The sequence below is a fragment of the Rutidosis leptorrhynchoides genome, chromosome 11 (genome assembly GCF_046630445.1).
Source record: "Rutidosis leptorrhynchoides isolate AG116_Rl617_1_P2 chromosome 11, CSIRO_AGI_Rlap_v1, whole genome shotgun sequence".
NCBI lineage: Eukaryota > Viridiplantae > Streptophyta > Magnoliopsida > Asterales > Asteraceae > Rutidosis > Rutidosis leptorrhynchoides.
The window spans coordinates 275,630,705-275,647,308 of NC_092343.1; the positions used below are offsets into that span (position 1 = coordinate 275,630,705).

At 32.5% G+C, this 16,604-nt stretch overlaps 1 non-coding gene across 1 annotated transcript; it reads left to right on the top strand.

The window, feature by feature from the left end:
* The first annotated feature begins 15,959 nt into the window (after positions 1 to 15,959).
* On the top strand, positions 15,960 to 16,066 carry LOC139879137 (small nucleolar RNA R71). Its single transcript, XR_011769990.1, has one exon. It is a non-coding gene; the product is annotated as a small nucleolar RNA R71 (small nucleolar RNA).
* The last annotated feature ends 538 nt before the right edge of the window (positions 16,067 to 16,604 follow it).

The window sequence follows — 16,604 nt, forward strand, 5'->3', positions numbered from 1 at the left end:
TAGCAGGTCAACCAAGCTCAGGCTTATGTTAATTGTAATAACCCGCAACCCACTGAAGAATATCAAGTTGAGTACGAAAACCCTGACGGTTCAGTCTGTTACGTTCAATACCCAGCTCGTCCATCAAATCTCGGATTCAATCAACAACCTAGGGTTAATCAATTTCAATGAAGCAACCAGCCTTTTCGCTATCACTACCCACCTTATCCAGTCCAACAATCTCAATTGCAGTACGATCAACCACTTCCACTCACTGGTCCGCCGGTCGAGAAAAATTCCCCTACCACCTAGATTACAAAAGCTACTAACCCCACTCTCGGAGCTGATGATCAGTTGACTCAGTTCATTAAAGGACAACAACAGCTAAATCAGAGAACTGCAGCTAGACAAGATCAGATGGAGATACTAATGAGGAATCAATTAGCTCTACTCAAAAGTTTGGAGACGCAGCTCGGACAGTTATCACAACGCCTTGAAACCCGACCACAGGGAAGGTTACCAAGTAATACTATCCAAAATCCCCACATAGAGGAAGCTAAGAAAATGGATTCCGTAATCCCAGAGGAGGAACCACGGAGAAGGTCAGCTAGGCTCAAGAACAAATCGACATATACTTAGAAGCTGACCCCTACAACTCCGGTGCGTGTACCATATCCTGGAAGGCTACAGGAGGAACCATCCAAGGTTGATTCATTGAAACTTGATGGAAGATTCCTGGACACCATGTCCAATGTCCCCAACCAGAACAGATACATCCGAAGGCTTCTCTCTACAAAGGAGAGGATACCAGACTCTAACAAAATTCCACTGACTGAAGAATGCTCTGCATTACTCAGAAACTCTCTACCACCATAGCTAGGAGACACGGGCCGATTCGTTTTCTCGTGTTCAATCTACCAATCTGGAATCATTCGTGCGCTAGCAGATATAGGAACAAGTATCAACTTAATACCCTACTCTCTCTACAAGAAATTAGAGTTAGGAGGCTTGTCACCAACTAAAATGACAATCCAACTTGCCAATCACACAATTCGATATCCTAAGGGCATAGTTGAGAACGTCTTGGTGAAAGTCGAAAAATTCTTGTATCCTACGGATTTCGTAGTAATGGACATCAAGGAAGACCTACACACACCAGTAGTGTTAGGAAGACCTTTCATGAATACGGCTAGGACTGTCATTCATGTGTACAATCAAACCTTGATCTTGCGATCACATGGGGACAGCGTTACTTTAATAACCCGTCCTAATCTATCTGGACGAATACATTACATTTGGTTACATCGCGAGGTACTTGACCTCTATATGATACATTTTATAATCATTGCATTCGTTTTTAAAAGACATACTTTCATTACATCGAAAGTTGACGACATGCATACCATTTCATAATATATCCAAATATAATTGCCTTAATAATAATCTTGATGAACTCAACGACTCAAATGCAACGTCTTTTGAAATATGTCATGAATGACTCCAAGTAATATTTCTAAAATGAGCAAATGCACAACGGAAGATTTCTTTCAAACCTGAGAATAAACATGCTTTAAAGTGTCAACCAAAAGGTTGGTGAGTTCATTAGTTCATCATAAATAATCATTTCCAATATTTTAATAGACAACAAGATTTTCATTTCATTTCTCATAAACATCATCTCATATCAGGCATTTCGTAAACTGCATAGAGATAAAAATCATTCATATGGTGAACGCTTGATAACCGAACTAACAGGATGCATATAGAATATCCCCATCATTCCGGGACTCTCATTGGACATGATAATCGAAGTACTAAAGCATTCGTAACCCGAATGGGACGTGTCAAGGTCCATAGATCTATCTTTAGGATTCGCGTCAATTAGGGGCCATTTTCCTAATTCTTAGGCTACCAAGCTAAAAAGGGGCATATTCAATTCGATAATCCAACCATAGAATGTAGTTTCGATTACTTGTGTCTATTTCATAAAACATTTATAAAAGCAGCGCATGTATTCTCAGTCCCAAAAATATATATTTCAAAAGCATTTAAAAAGGGATCAAATGAAACTCACTATACTTTATTTTGTAGTAAAAATACATATGACGACATTGAACAACTGAACAATGCAGGGTTGGCCTCGGATTCACGAACCTATATCGTTCATATATGTATTAAAACGTATTCTTGTAATCGAATAAATCTGTATATTATTATTAGTAATGTAATTGTTATTTTAAGAAATTATATATTTCATTAACAACTAATTTAAGTATTTTTATTTTATATACCTTAAATAAATAATTAGTGTTTATTATAAAAATGTTAATATAGATATGTTATATGTATTAACTATAGTGTTATATAACTAAAAATCATTTGATAAAATAATACTAATAATAATAAATAAAAAGTTGTATTATTTTATGATAATATTAGTAAATATACTTAATAATGGAAATAATGATAATTATGTTACTAAAAATAATAATACTTATAATAATAATAATATTGATAATAATAATAATAATGATAAAAATAATAATAAATATAATAATTATACTTATGATAATAATAAAAATAAAAATAATAATAATAATAATAATAATAATAATAATAATAATAATAATAATAATAATAATAATAATAATAATAATAATAATAATAATAATAATAATAATAATAATAATAGTAGTAATAATAATAGTCTTAAAATCATGTTAATAATAATAATACTAATACTAGTAATAATAATAATAACTATAATAACAATAATAATAATACTTAATGATAGTGCTAGTAATAACAATAATGATAATACTATTAATTAGATTAATAATAATTATACTTCTAAATGTAAGAAAATTATAATGATTATCATAATATTAACAACAATGATAATAATTAAAACTACCTTACAAGCTTTAAAAAAAAAAATTTGACTCTGCTCAGGCTCGAACTCACTACCTCCCGCTCACGCGCTAACCCCTCGAACCATTACGCCATTTCAGTGTTTCTGAATTAAATCATAACCCATTTATATATATTTATCGCATTCTATTTGTCTCAGCCCATTAATACCACAGAATTCGGCCCAAGTAAACAGGATATCCGGCCCACAGTCCATCTTCTTCTGATAAATATAAAAAATATTGTGGTTGCCTGGGTTTGAACCCAGGACCTCTAGAATATCACCAACACCAAACCCTCCTGCCACTTTCATTTTTCTGTTATATTCTCAGATTAAAACTATATAATCCGTATTTTCATTTTCCTTCATCTTCTTCAATTTACACACCCAGAACTATTCATTATGAACAAAATCATCATCTTCATAAGACTTCACCATCATTTATCATCCATAATCGTAATCATAATCATCTTCGTAAAAAAAAAATATCATCATCATCTTTAAAAAAAAATATTATCATCATCTTCGTTTTTTTTTTTTTTTTAAATCATCATACAATCTAAAATTATCATCATCGATACTCATACCATCATCTCTCCTTCATCGACATTTACTAGAGACAAAAACGAGAAAAATAGCAAGTAGCAATATTATCTTCATTATCGTTTTTAAACCTGTTGCAGGTTCACTGTGACAGAATCACTGTAGTAGCAACAACCTATTCATCATCTTCTATCATCATACGTCTTCAATTATTTCGTCACCAAATAACACCCTAGCTATATCCTCTTATAATTCGTATAGTTTTTCCGGTTCTGATCGAATTAAAAATAGGTAATGATAACAACAAGATGAAGGTTAAGGTTATGATGGGTATTTGTTGATTTGTTTCGGAAGAAAAAAAAATATATAAAGAAGGCAACAGTGAAAAAAAAAATGTATAAGGTGTTGGTTTCGTGGTTTCAACCAAGAGAGAGATGTGGTGGTGTGTGGTGACCAAATAAGCATAACCGAAACTTAAGGTGGTTCGTGGTGGTGGTTCACGTCGGGAGGTGGCGATAAGTCATGGTTAATCGTGGGTTTATGGTGGAAATGGGTTTGAAGAGGGTCATAGTTCACGATCATAAACATAAACAAAAAAGTAAGTGGGTTTAGGGTGGCATTAGGGTGGTAGCCGGTGGTGATCATGGTGGCGTGGTGATGGTGCCCCGGTGAGTGAGGGAGTATGTTCATGGTGGCCGATGATCGTGGTTAGCAAAGGTTGCAGGAGGTAGAATAGGAGATGATCACTATCTATGCATATATTTTGATATGTATTATATATATCAATCATTATATAGACTACATAATATATAATGAGGTAGTTAGTTAAAGAGTCAAAAGGTAAATAGTGAAACAGTAAACATAAGTTTAAAATCTCGTGATACTTAATGGGATGTATACTGTCAACACTTTTAACGGATAGTATTTCGTACTCCGTTGTTAATTATTGGCCGATAAACGTTTCCAGAAAAATCTCATGTTTTTAAATTAACTATATTTATTTATTTTGGTCATTATGGTATAAAATTCGGGCATCAACTATTAAATAAAAATTACATTAATTATTTACTCCCAACCCCAAGTAAGATATAAAAAGTTTTTTAAAAAATTAATACATAGCTCCTAAATATATTTTTACTAAGCCTATATTTTATAAAACCCATTTTCGTATCACCGTTTATTTTAAAATTACATAATTTGAATTTAACTTGCTTAATATTAAACGAAACATCAAACGAGTATTACAATTATTTAATATTTATTTTTAATATACTTTATTTATATATATTGATATATTTTAAATAATAATTATTATAATATCCTAATTTTATTTTATTAATTTTTTTAATAATAATAACATATAATACTTCAAATTATATTTCGAATTATTATTTATATATACATACACACATATCTATTTACAATTAATTGTTCGTGAATCGTCGAGAGCAGTCGAAAGTCAATTGAATATATGAAACAGTTCAAACTTTTTGAGACTCAACCTTACAGACTTTGCTTATCGTGTCGAAATATATAAAGATTAAGTTTAAATTTGGTCAAAAATTTCCGGGTCGTCACAGTACCTACTCGTTAAAGAAATTTCGTCCCGAAATTTGATCGAGGTCGTCATGGCTGATGTTAAAGCTAGGGGGTATAAAATACTATTAAATTTTAGTAGGAAAAACTATTAAATACGATACAATTTTACACAAGATATTTATTTATTTATAGAATGGATATACTTTAAACCTTGCTACAACACTTATAGGCAGTGTACCTAATCGTAATGTAGTGTAGTTTTTAGTAAGTCCGGTTCGTTCCACAGGGAAAAATCTTTAAACAAAGCTTAACGCTATATTAGTTTAATTTGTAAAAATACAAATATATATATAAGTAATATTATTATTATAAAAAGGGGGTTTTTACCGTTTAATGACCGGTTTGTCGATTTTAAAACTTAGTCGCAGTTAAAACCTAATGTAAAATATTAAAAATAAATACAACTTAATTTAAAGCGTAAAATAAATAACGATAATGAAATTGCAATAAATAAAAGTGCGATAAAGTAAACTTGCGATAATTAAAAAATGCGATAATTAAAAGTGCAATTAAATACAATAACAATAAATAAAAGTGCGATAATTAGAAGTGCAATTAAATATAAAAATAAAGGAATTATGCTTATTTAAACTTCCGTATTCATGATGTTTGACGTGTTGATTTTAGTTTATTTCCATGGGTTAATTGATCTTTTTCCTGGATTATTTAATATGTCCATACGGATTTGTCCATAATAGTCCATCAGTCATAAATATAAAGAGCGAAAGCCTTCGTCAAATTATTCTTATTCCCGAAGTCAAATATTCCAACTAATTGGGGATTCGAATTGTAACAAGGTTTTAATACTTTGTTTAATGAATACACCAGGTTATCGACTGCGTGTAAACCAAGGTTTTACTACTTTGTTAACAATTACATCAATTACCCTTGAATGTAATTCACCCCTGTTTCAACAAGTCTATTAACTATTAATCCAGTTCCGTGTCCGGTAAAATGAATAATTATTGGTATTTATAGATATCCCGCCCACCGTACCCAGTCAAGCGTATGTGGTTATATATAAATACGTCAAATTATAAGTTTGTATATTAAATTAACAAGGTATTGTTTAGTTATTATAAAACCCATTAACTAGCCCATAGTCTAATTTCCACAAGTGTAGTTCTTTTATCCAAACCCCAATTATGGTACAAAGCCTAATTACCCAATTTTAATATTTTTAGCCCAACATCATGATTACTTCGGTATTAAATAAGCATAATAATAACTTAGCTACGAGACATTAAATTAAAAAGGTTGAACATAACTTACAATGATTAAAAATAGCGTAGCGTTACACGGACAGAATTTCGACTTACACCCTTACAACATTCGCTAACATACCCTTATTATTAGAAATTAAAATTAAAATTAAAATTAAAATATAATATATATAAATTTTACGTATGAATGAGGAGAAGAAAAATATGATTTTTACGATCAAAATGCGTTAGCTTTTATAGGCATTTTTGTCCAGGTAAGCTTCACAACTCGCGGCCTTTTTGTTCTTCAAACTCCGCAACTCGCGGAGTTTGCATTTACAGCTCACTCCATTTTGGATCTTTACTTGCCGACGTTTTATTATATAAATATAATATATATATAATTAATATAATTAATTATATATTATATTATATTTATATACATAATTAATTTGTAACTTTCGCTCCGTTGCGTCGTGCGTTGAGAGTTGACTCATGTCCCGGTTCCGGATTTTCGAACGTCCTTGCGTACAATTTAATATCTTGTACTTTGCGTTTTGAATTTTGTACTTTTGTAATTTTTAGACGTTTCTCATCAATAATTGGAACCTCTTTGATTGTATTTTGTACTTTTGAGCTTTTTGGTCGTTTGCGTCTTCAATTCGTCGAATCTGTCTTTTGTCTTCACCTTTTATTATTTAAACGAATATCACTTGTAAATAGGACAATTGCAACTAAAAGCTTGTCTTTCTTGAGGAATAATGCTATGAAATATATGTTCCTTTTTAGCATTATCAAATATTCCCACACTTGAGCGTTGCTTGTCCTCAAGCAATATAGTCTTGAAATACTAGAATCACTTCTTTATTCTTCACACTTTGTACATCAGTGATTTCTTTACGGCGGTATAAACAATGGTAGTAACGATGTGGTTTACAGTCCCACATGACTATAAAAATTTAGATCCATTAAGGAAATTGGATCTTTATGAAAACATTTGATCCTTTGAAAATTAAATCTACCTTTTACCCTAGATAAGTTTTTCGGAATAACCCTTCACCGGTGTTTGCAAATTCTTTTTGTGGGTTTGGTGGGTTTCAGATTTGAAAATTTTAGCTCAAAACTTGCGGTTTTGTGTCACCCACTTGCTAACCTTGTATTGGGAAAGCAACACGTCCAGTATACTTGTTCTGTATATTACCTTTCGGTAAACTACCGTCCGGTTGTAAAGGAAAGCGTTGAACAAGTAACTATTAAGGCAATGTCCCCTGACATGCTTCTAATTATGGTCTATAACATGTTGGACGCAATTACTATCCTTTGTAGGAGCAATAGTAAAGCTCACCCTTATAATTTTCTGGTCTGGCACAAGGTCCTGTCTTTGACCATGCTATGCAACCACCGTTCTTACGGTTGACACCCGATTTGGTTCAGGTGACCTAATGAATTCCAGGTGAATTCCTAGGATTTTACGTTCAAAGGTAATGAACGCATTGAAAATAGGTTTTCAGAAAACAAATCGGTTTGTAATTTGATCAAAATATTTTCTCGTTCAAGCTCGAGTTTAGATATCATTGAATTCTATGAGTTTGTAATTCTCAATCTTTAAGGTCAATCTCAAGGATTGAGTAATATCAGTCTTAAAAGCTGATTTTTAATCTTTAAGGAGATTATCCTTTCTGGGGATCTGATTCATTAGTCTTATCAAGCTAATTTGCACGGTGCCCCCCCATTGTACGAGATAAATCCTTCTCATGGTTAGGATAAATCTGACCACTTGGCGACCCTGTTTGATGCTGAGGTCCATGGATTTCCTGCTGATTTTAGTGATGACTTTTCTAGATTTTTCGTCAACCTACAGCTGGTCTGGACGACAACTTCCTGACCTAAATCAAGAAGCGCGTTTCTTTTTTGGAAGACTTTACTTCCTTTAAATGATGGAATTAATTCATCGTGTAGATCCATCTTTCTTACAGTAAATAAGGTAAAACTGTTTAGTTTAGTCCAAAGCAAAAGTATATTGTATCTTTAAAAATATGTGACATATGTTTAAAATAACTTGGTAAATTTTCCCACACTTGGCTTTTATTTTCCTTTTTATTGTCCTCTATTCCGTTTTAAATGAATTCTAAAATTTTGGTTTGTTTCTCAATTTATGTCCTTTCCGAGGTAACAATAATTTCGGTGTTAACACCTAGTTTTATCGTTCATAAATATGTATAAACATGATTTTGAGTTAATTTAATTGAAAATTTTGAAAAATTTTACTAGAATTGGGTAGTCAGTATATAAGACTAGGGCTGTTCTTTATTATCAGAGAGCACTAGATTCTAATACAACTACTGCGTTACTAGTATTTTTAATGGTAACCAAGTGTATAAAGTAAAAATTTTAAAATCCGAAAGAATTTACAAGTTCCCACACTTAAGATCTTGCAATGCCCTCATTTGCAAGAAATCAGTAACAATTTAAATTATTGAGGGTGATTAGCGTAGAAAAATGATTAAATTTTACCAAAGTTTTCAAACATATTGGATTTTTTTTTAACTTATAAAACAAATAATTAATTAATTTTAAAATTTTGTTTCCCTTGTTATTTAGGATGAGGTCGTTTCGGAACGATGTCCTAGTCCGTCCCTCGACAAAATTTTAAAATTTGTCTATTTAAAGCGCGGTTTTAAAAGCAAAGATTTTTGGGTTTTTTTAATGTTTTTGGCATACTTTAATTCAATAAGATTAAAAATAATGATAATAAAAGTTCTCGTCCCTCCCTCGGGTAAAGCAATTTTGGTTCAATGACCTAGTCTTCAACTCACGACGAATTTTAAAAATCATATTTTTAACTTAGCGAAATAAAGTAAATTTTTGTATTTAAATTCACACCAAACTTAAATTTAAAATGCATAAAATTAAAAATTCATATTAAAAATTCACACCAAACTTCAATTATATTTATGTTTTTATACATACAAACTTATATTAAAAATATTAATTTTTTAAATATTTACAATTTTAAATAAGTTTACAATATTAAATTAATATTTATATATTAATTTAAAAAAAACATGGTAAAAATAAAATTAAAAATCTTTTTGGCTTTTATCCCACTTTAATTAATCAAATATTATCAAAAATATACGCCCCTCTTTTCGGTAAAGTAATTTCGATTCCATAACCTAATTTAACTCATGACGAATTTTTGAAATATTTTGGGTTAATTTATTAAAGATATTTATACCTTAAGAATAAACGTTAAATTTCGCACTGATGTAATAAATTTTTGTATGATATCAATAATTTCGGTCGCAAGACCTAATTTTATTAAATACCAATTTAATACTTTATAGCGAACAAATTAGCGTTTATTATCAAAAGGTTAAAAAAAAATGAAAACTGTACAAACTTACCTGTGATATATATTTCTTAGTGATATGCTCTAGTCCACTCATAATATAGTCGGACTAATTGATTTTTCATGGCTACATAGGCGTAACCGCGAGCATTTAATGTTTTTTCTTCTAAACATATTAACGGTCCATCTCTGCATAAAGTAACAAATTCGGTGTTTGAATAGGTTTGATTATTTGAACATTTACCTTCGTGTGACCATTTTCCGCATTTGTGACATTTTTCAAGCTGTCGTGCTCTTCTTTTCGCTGCGGATTTTGATTTTCCTTTACCAAATTGTAACTTATTATCTTCGCATCTGGATTCTTTTCTTACTCCGTCCAATTTACCTCTGATTAATGATACTATTTCACTCGGAAGTGTGTCATTATTATGTTTAGTGATCAAAGCGTGTAGCATTAGACCATGGTTTAATTCACAGGAAGTCTTCATTTCGTAAAAACCTAAAAAAAATAAAAATTCAGAATGGGGGGAGAAGACTAGTTCTTTAGGGTCTGCTAGGGAAAGACCATTCGGGTTCCATTTTCGAGAACTACACGAAAACAGAAAATCTAACTCTAACAGAAATACGTAAACCTCCCTACACTTAGTTGAAATTGTGATTAACATTATTTTCAATTGAATCATCAACAACTTCTATATCTTTGACTTTTACTTCAATCCATTTGTTGATTTCCTCCATAACTTTCACAAATTCAACAAACATCGCCTTTTATTTTGGCGATAAATTGGATACTAATCGGTTACATAACTTAAAGTTTCCTTTAATCTTAGCATTGTGAATCCGTTTATAAAGTTTCTTCATTGAACTGTTAAAAATGGGTTCATCTAATTTCGTATCATCAACGGCATTCTTTGTGATTGGATCATCATTAAGTGTTTCTTCATCTTCCCCACACTTATGCGTTTTTATTGGTCTAACAGTTTTGGTTGGTGGAGATCTAAACGTTCGGTTCACAAAAGTGATCGATGTATCACCATCCCTAAGTGTCATTCTACCTTCTCTTATATCAATGAATGCCTCGGTGGTTACTAAAAATGGACGACCTAGAATTAGAGGAATATCAAGGTTTTCCTCCATATTAATCACTATGAAGTTTGCAACAAAGGTCAAACTTCCCACGTTAACAAGTAAATTATTTGCTATTCCAACCGGGTGTTTAATGGTTTGGTTAAATGATTGAACACCTATTTTGGTTGGTTTTAATTTACCCATGCCTAATCTTTTGTATAAGGAAAGAGGCATAATATTTGCACTTGCTCCTAAATCTGCGAGTCCATTATATACAGCACCATCATTAAGCAAGCAAGAAATGATAAATTCACCCGGGTCTCCTGCTTTAGTAAGTCAAGTTGGTTTGTAAACCTTTTTCGGGTGTTCTTTTCTTGGTTCTTTCACTTCTATTTGAACTTCTTGTTCACATTTTTCTTCGTTTCTTGGAATGGGAGGTTTGTATAAGAATTCTTCTTCATCACTCAAATTTGACTCCTCCCTATATTCCAATTTTGATTTTTCATATGTTGTTGATAACATATTTATGTTTTCATTTTGAAGGTTTTCATGGGTGGTGAAATTATGATTAACTTCATTGTCAACTTCCATCGGACCATGTATGTAATGTTTAACTCTGTGACCATTAACTTTAAATTCAATCCCATTTGAATTTATTAATTCTACTGTTCCATATGGGAAAACTCTTTTGACTATGAATGGTCTAGACCATCTTGATTTCAATTTTCCAGGAAATAGCTTGAATCGTGAATTGAAAAGAAGAACTCTGTCTCCTTCTTTGAATTCTTTTGAACTTCTGATTCTTTTATCATGCCATTTCTTTGTTCTTTCCTTATAGATTAAGGAATTTTCATATGCTTCATGTCTTAATTCTTCTAATTCGTTTAATTGACTTAACCGTAGACGTCCGGCTTCATGTAAATCAAGATTACATGTCTTCAAAGCCCAAAATGCTTTGTGTTCAATTTCTACTGGAAGATGACATGCTTTTCTGTAAACGAGTCTGAAAGGTGTGGTTCCAATTGGAGTTTTGTAGGCTGTTCTAAAAGCCCAGAGTGCATCCTCCAATTTAATGGACCATTCCTTCGGATTTGATCCTACGGTTTTCTCTAGAATATGTTTTAACGCTCGTTGGTATTTTCAACTTGTCCACTTGTCTGTGGATGATATGCAGTGGAGATTTTATGAGTTACTCCATATCTTTTAAGAACTTTCTCAAGTTGATTATTATAGAAATGAGTTCCCCGATCACTTATTAAAGCTTTCGGTGTTCCAAACCTTGCAAAAAGACGTTTTACGAAGTTGACTACAACTCGTGCATTGTTAGTTGGGAGAGCTTGTGCTTCTGCCCATTTAGATACATAATCAATGGCTACGAGAATGTAGAGATTATTATGAGATTTTGGAAATGGACCCATAAAGTCAATACCCCAAATGTCAAATACTTCACATACTTGAATGACATTTTGTGGCATTTCATCACGTTGACTTATTTTTCCAGCCCTTTGACATGCATCACAGGATTTTCAAAGAAGGTGCGCGTCTTTGTAAATTGTAGGCCAATAGAATCCAGTATCATAAACTTTTCTTGCTGTTAGTTGAGGCCCATAATGCCCTCTTGTTGGTCCTGTGTGACAATGGTTTAAGATTTTACTAGCTTCATCTCCGAATACACATCGGCGTATTATTCTATCGGGACAACTTTTAAACAAATGTGGATCTTCCCAGAAATAGTGTTTTATATCACTAAAGAATTACTTTCGTTTTTGGTACGATAATCCTTTTTCAAGGAATCCACATACTAAGTAGTTTGCATAGTCTGCAAACCATGGAATTTCATTATAATCTATCTTCAATAGATATTCATCAGGAAAGTTGTCTTGTATGGCCGATTCATTTAGAACTTCTAATTCGAGATTTTCAAGACGAGAAAGATGATCGGCGGCTAGATTTTCTGCTCCTCTTTTATCTCGGATTTAATATCAAATTCTTGTAAGAGTAAGATCCAACGGATTAATCTTGGTTTAGCATCTTGTTTCGAAAATAGGTATCTAAGAGCAGAATGGTCGGTATAGACCACCGTTTTTGCTAGAACGAGATATGAACAAAATTTGTCAAAAGCAAAGACAATAGCAAGGAGTTATTTTTCAGTAGTTGTGTAATTCGTTTATGCTCCTTATAACGTCTTACTAGCATAATATATAGGTTGAAATCATTTTTCAATCCTTTGTCCTAAAACGGCTCCCATTGCGAAATCACTTGCATCGCACATTAGTTCGAATGGTAGATTCCAATTTGGTGTTATCATGATCGGCGCATTAGTGAGTTTCTCTTTAAGAATATTAAAAGATTTAATGCATTCATCTGAAAAGATGAATGGAGCATCCTTTTCTAGGAGTTTATTCATAGAAGTGGCAATTTTAGAAAAATCTTTTATGAAACGTCGGTAAAAACCGGCATGCCCTAAAAAACTCCTAACTCCTCTAACATTGGTGGGATGTAGAAGTTTAGCAATTACATCTACTTTAGCTCTATCCACTTCAATTCATTCCTTTAAAATTTTATGACCAAGAACGATGCCTTCTTTAACCATGAAATGGCATTTCTCCCAATTAAGAACTAGATTTGATTGTTCGCATCTAATAAGCATTCGTTCAAGATTAGTTAGACATGTTTCAAAAGTATCACCGAAGACTGAAAATTCATCCATGAAAACTGATTCTTTTATCATGTCGTGAAAAATCGCCATCATGCACCTTTGAAAGGTTGTAGGGGTATTGCAAAGTCCAAATGGCATGCGTTTGTAAGCAAAAGTACCATAAGGGCACGTGAACGTGGTTTTCTCTTGGTCCTCGGGTGCTATTGGAATTTGAAAATATCCGGAAAAACCATCTAGAAAACAATAGTAACTGTTTCCGGCTAACCTTTCCAATATTTGATCAATAAAAGGTAAGGGAAAGTGATCTTTTCTGGTAGTGTCATTTAATTTTCTATAATCAATACAAACACGCCATCCTGTTACAGTCCTAGTAGGAATAAGCTCATTTTTCTCATTTGTGATGACAGTCATGCCACCCTTCTTAGGCACGCATTGAACTGGGCTTACCCATGGACTATCAGAAATTGGATAAATTAAACCTGCATCTAGCAGTTTAATAATTTCTTTTTTAACTACATCTTGCATATTCGGATTTAGTCTTCGTTGGCGTTGCACATACGTTTTATGACCTTCTTCCATAAGAATTTTATGTGTGCAATACGAAGGACTTATTCCTTTAATATCATGAATCTTCCATGCAATGGCTGGTTTATGAGCTTTTAGCACAGAAATCAGTAAGAGAAGATGATATTATTACAGGTAATTCAGATTCACCATGTAAATAAGCGTATTCCAAATGGTTTGGAAGTGGCTTTAACTCTAATGTCGGAGGTTCTTCTATCGATGATTTATATCGATATCTGTCTTCTTCTTTTAGCATTTGAATTTCTTCTGTTGTTGGTTCATATCCATTAGCTATTAGTGTAGCTAACATTTCAGTTTCATTAATTGGTTCAGTTCCTTCTCCTAAAGAACATTCTCATGTTCCTTGTAATTCTGGAAATTCTTCTAACAATTCTGCATGTGAATCTATAGTTTGAATATAATAACATGTATCATCTGCAGATTGTGGTTGTTGCATAGCTCTATCAACTGAAAAGGTAACACTCTCGTCCTCTATACTTAGGATCAGTTTCTTACCAAACACGTCTATCATTGCTTTAGCCGTGTTTAAGAATGGTCTTCCTAATATGAGAGGAACTTGAGAATCTTCTTTCATGTCTAGAACAACAAAATCTACTGGAAATACTAAAGTACCAAATTTAACTAGCATGTTCTCCATTATCCCTCTAGGATATTTTATTGATCAATCGGCTAGTTGTATGCTTATTCTTGTTGGTTTCAATTCTCCAAGGTCTAGTTTAGTGTATAGTGAATACGACATTAAATTTATACTAGCACCTAAATCTGCCAATGCTTCTATTGAACTAAGACTACCCAGAAAACATGGAATTGTGAAACTTCCTGGATCAGATAGTTTTTCTGGTATCTTATTCAACAGCACTGCTGAACAATTAGCATTCATAGTAACGGCCGAGAGTTCTTCCATTTTATTTCTATTCGATATTAGATCTTTCAGAAATTTAGCATATCTAGGCATTCCTGAAATTACATCAATGAAAGGAAGATTTACATTTATCTGTTTAAACATATCCAAGAATTTGGATTGATCGGCTTCAAGTTTCTCTTTTTTTCATTTTACTCGGGTAAGGAAGTGGTGGTTGGTATGGTTTAACATAAGGTTTAGTCTTAACTGTGTTATCTTCATTAACCTTTTCAACTACCGGTTCTTTTTCCTTATCTTGTTCAGGTTGTGCTTCTTGTGGAGTAGGAATAGCTTCATCATAAATTTCAGGTATTTCAGGTGGTTTAAGTGTTGTACCACTTCTTGTGGTAATGGCTTTAGCTGTTTCATTCCGGGGGTTAGCATTTGTATCACTAGGTAAACTTTCCGGTTTTCTTTCACCTATTAACCTTGCTAGGTTACTTACTTCTTGTTCTAAATTTTAAATAGAAGCTTGTTAATTTCTAAATGCTTGAGCATTTTGTTCATTGGTTTGTTTCTGAGATGTGAAAAACTGCGTTTGAGTTTCAACTAGCTTCGTTATCATAACTTCTAAATTTGGTTTTTTATCATCAGTTTGTGGTGGTTTGTTTTGAAAATTAGGTCTTTGCTGGTTGTAAGTATTATTGGATACTTGTTGATTGCTAGGACCTTATTGGTTGTTGTATGGAACATTTCGGTTATAATTCTGGTTTTGATTGTAAATCGGTCTTGGTGGTTGATAATTATTCTGATAATTATTTCCTGGCCTTTGGTTTATATATGAAATATTCTCTCTTTGTTCCATTGTTAGTTCAATACTGAGACAATCTTTTGTCAAATGTGGTCCTCCACACTGCTCACAACTAATTCGTATTGAGTGTATATCTTTAGTCATCTTTTTAATTCGTCTCTCGACAGCATCTATTTTTGCTGAAATGGAATCTAAGTCATGGCTAGAATCGGCTCTAGCTGCTTTAGATGATCTAACGATATCTTTTTATTGGTGCCACTTATGTGAGTGGGAAGCAGTGTTATCAATAATTTTGTAAGCATCAGTTTCGGTTTTCTTCATAATAGAACCGCCAGCTGCTATGTTGATGTCCTTCCTTGTAGTGATGTCGCATCCTTGGTAGAATATTTGTACTATTTTATAGGTGTCTAAACCATGTTGCGGACATCCTCTTAATAACTCTCCAAATCTTGTCCACGCCTCATATAGATTTTCATTTGGTTTCTGTGTGAACGTAACAATTTCTCCTTGAAGTCTTATGGCTTTAGATGCCAGAAAGAATTGTTTAAGAAATTTTTCAACTAAAACGTCCCATGTATCAATCGCCCCTTCAGGTAACGATTCCAACCAATCTTTGGCTTCTCCCTTTAAAGTCCAGGGATATAACATGAGATATATGAAATGTCCCGTTCTTATTGATTAAAAACGTTCCATATTAATTGATTTCGTTGCGAGGTTTTGACCTCTATATGAGACATTTTACAAAGACTGCATTCCTTTTTAAAACAAACCATAACCTTTATTTCATAAATAAAGGTTTAAAAAGCTTTACGTAGATTATCAAATAATGATAATCTAAAATATCCTGTTTACACACGACCATTACATAATGGTTTACAATACAAATATGTTACATCGAAATCAGTTTCTTGAATGCAGTTTTTACACAATATCATACAAACATGGACTCCAAATCTTGTCCTTATTTTAGTATGCAACAGCGGAAGCTCTTAATATTCACCTGAGAATAAACATGCTTTAAACGTCAACAAAAATGTTGGTGAGTTATAGGTTT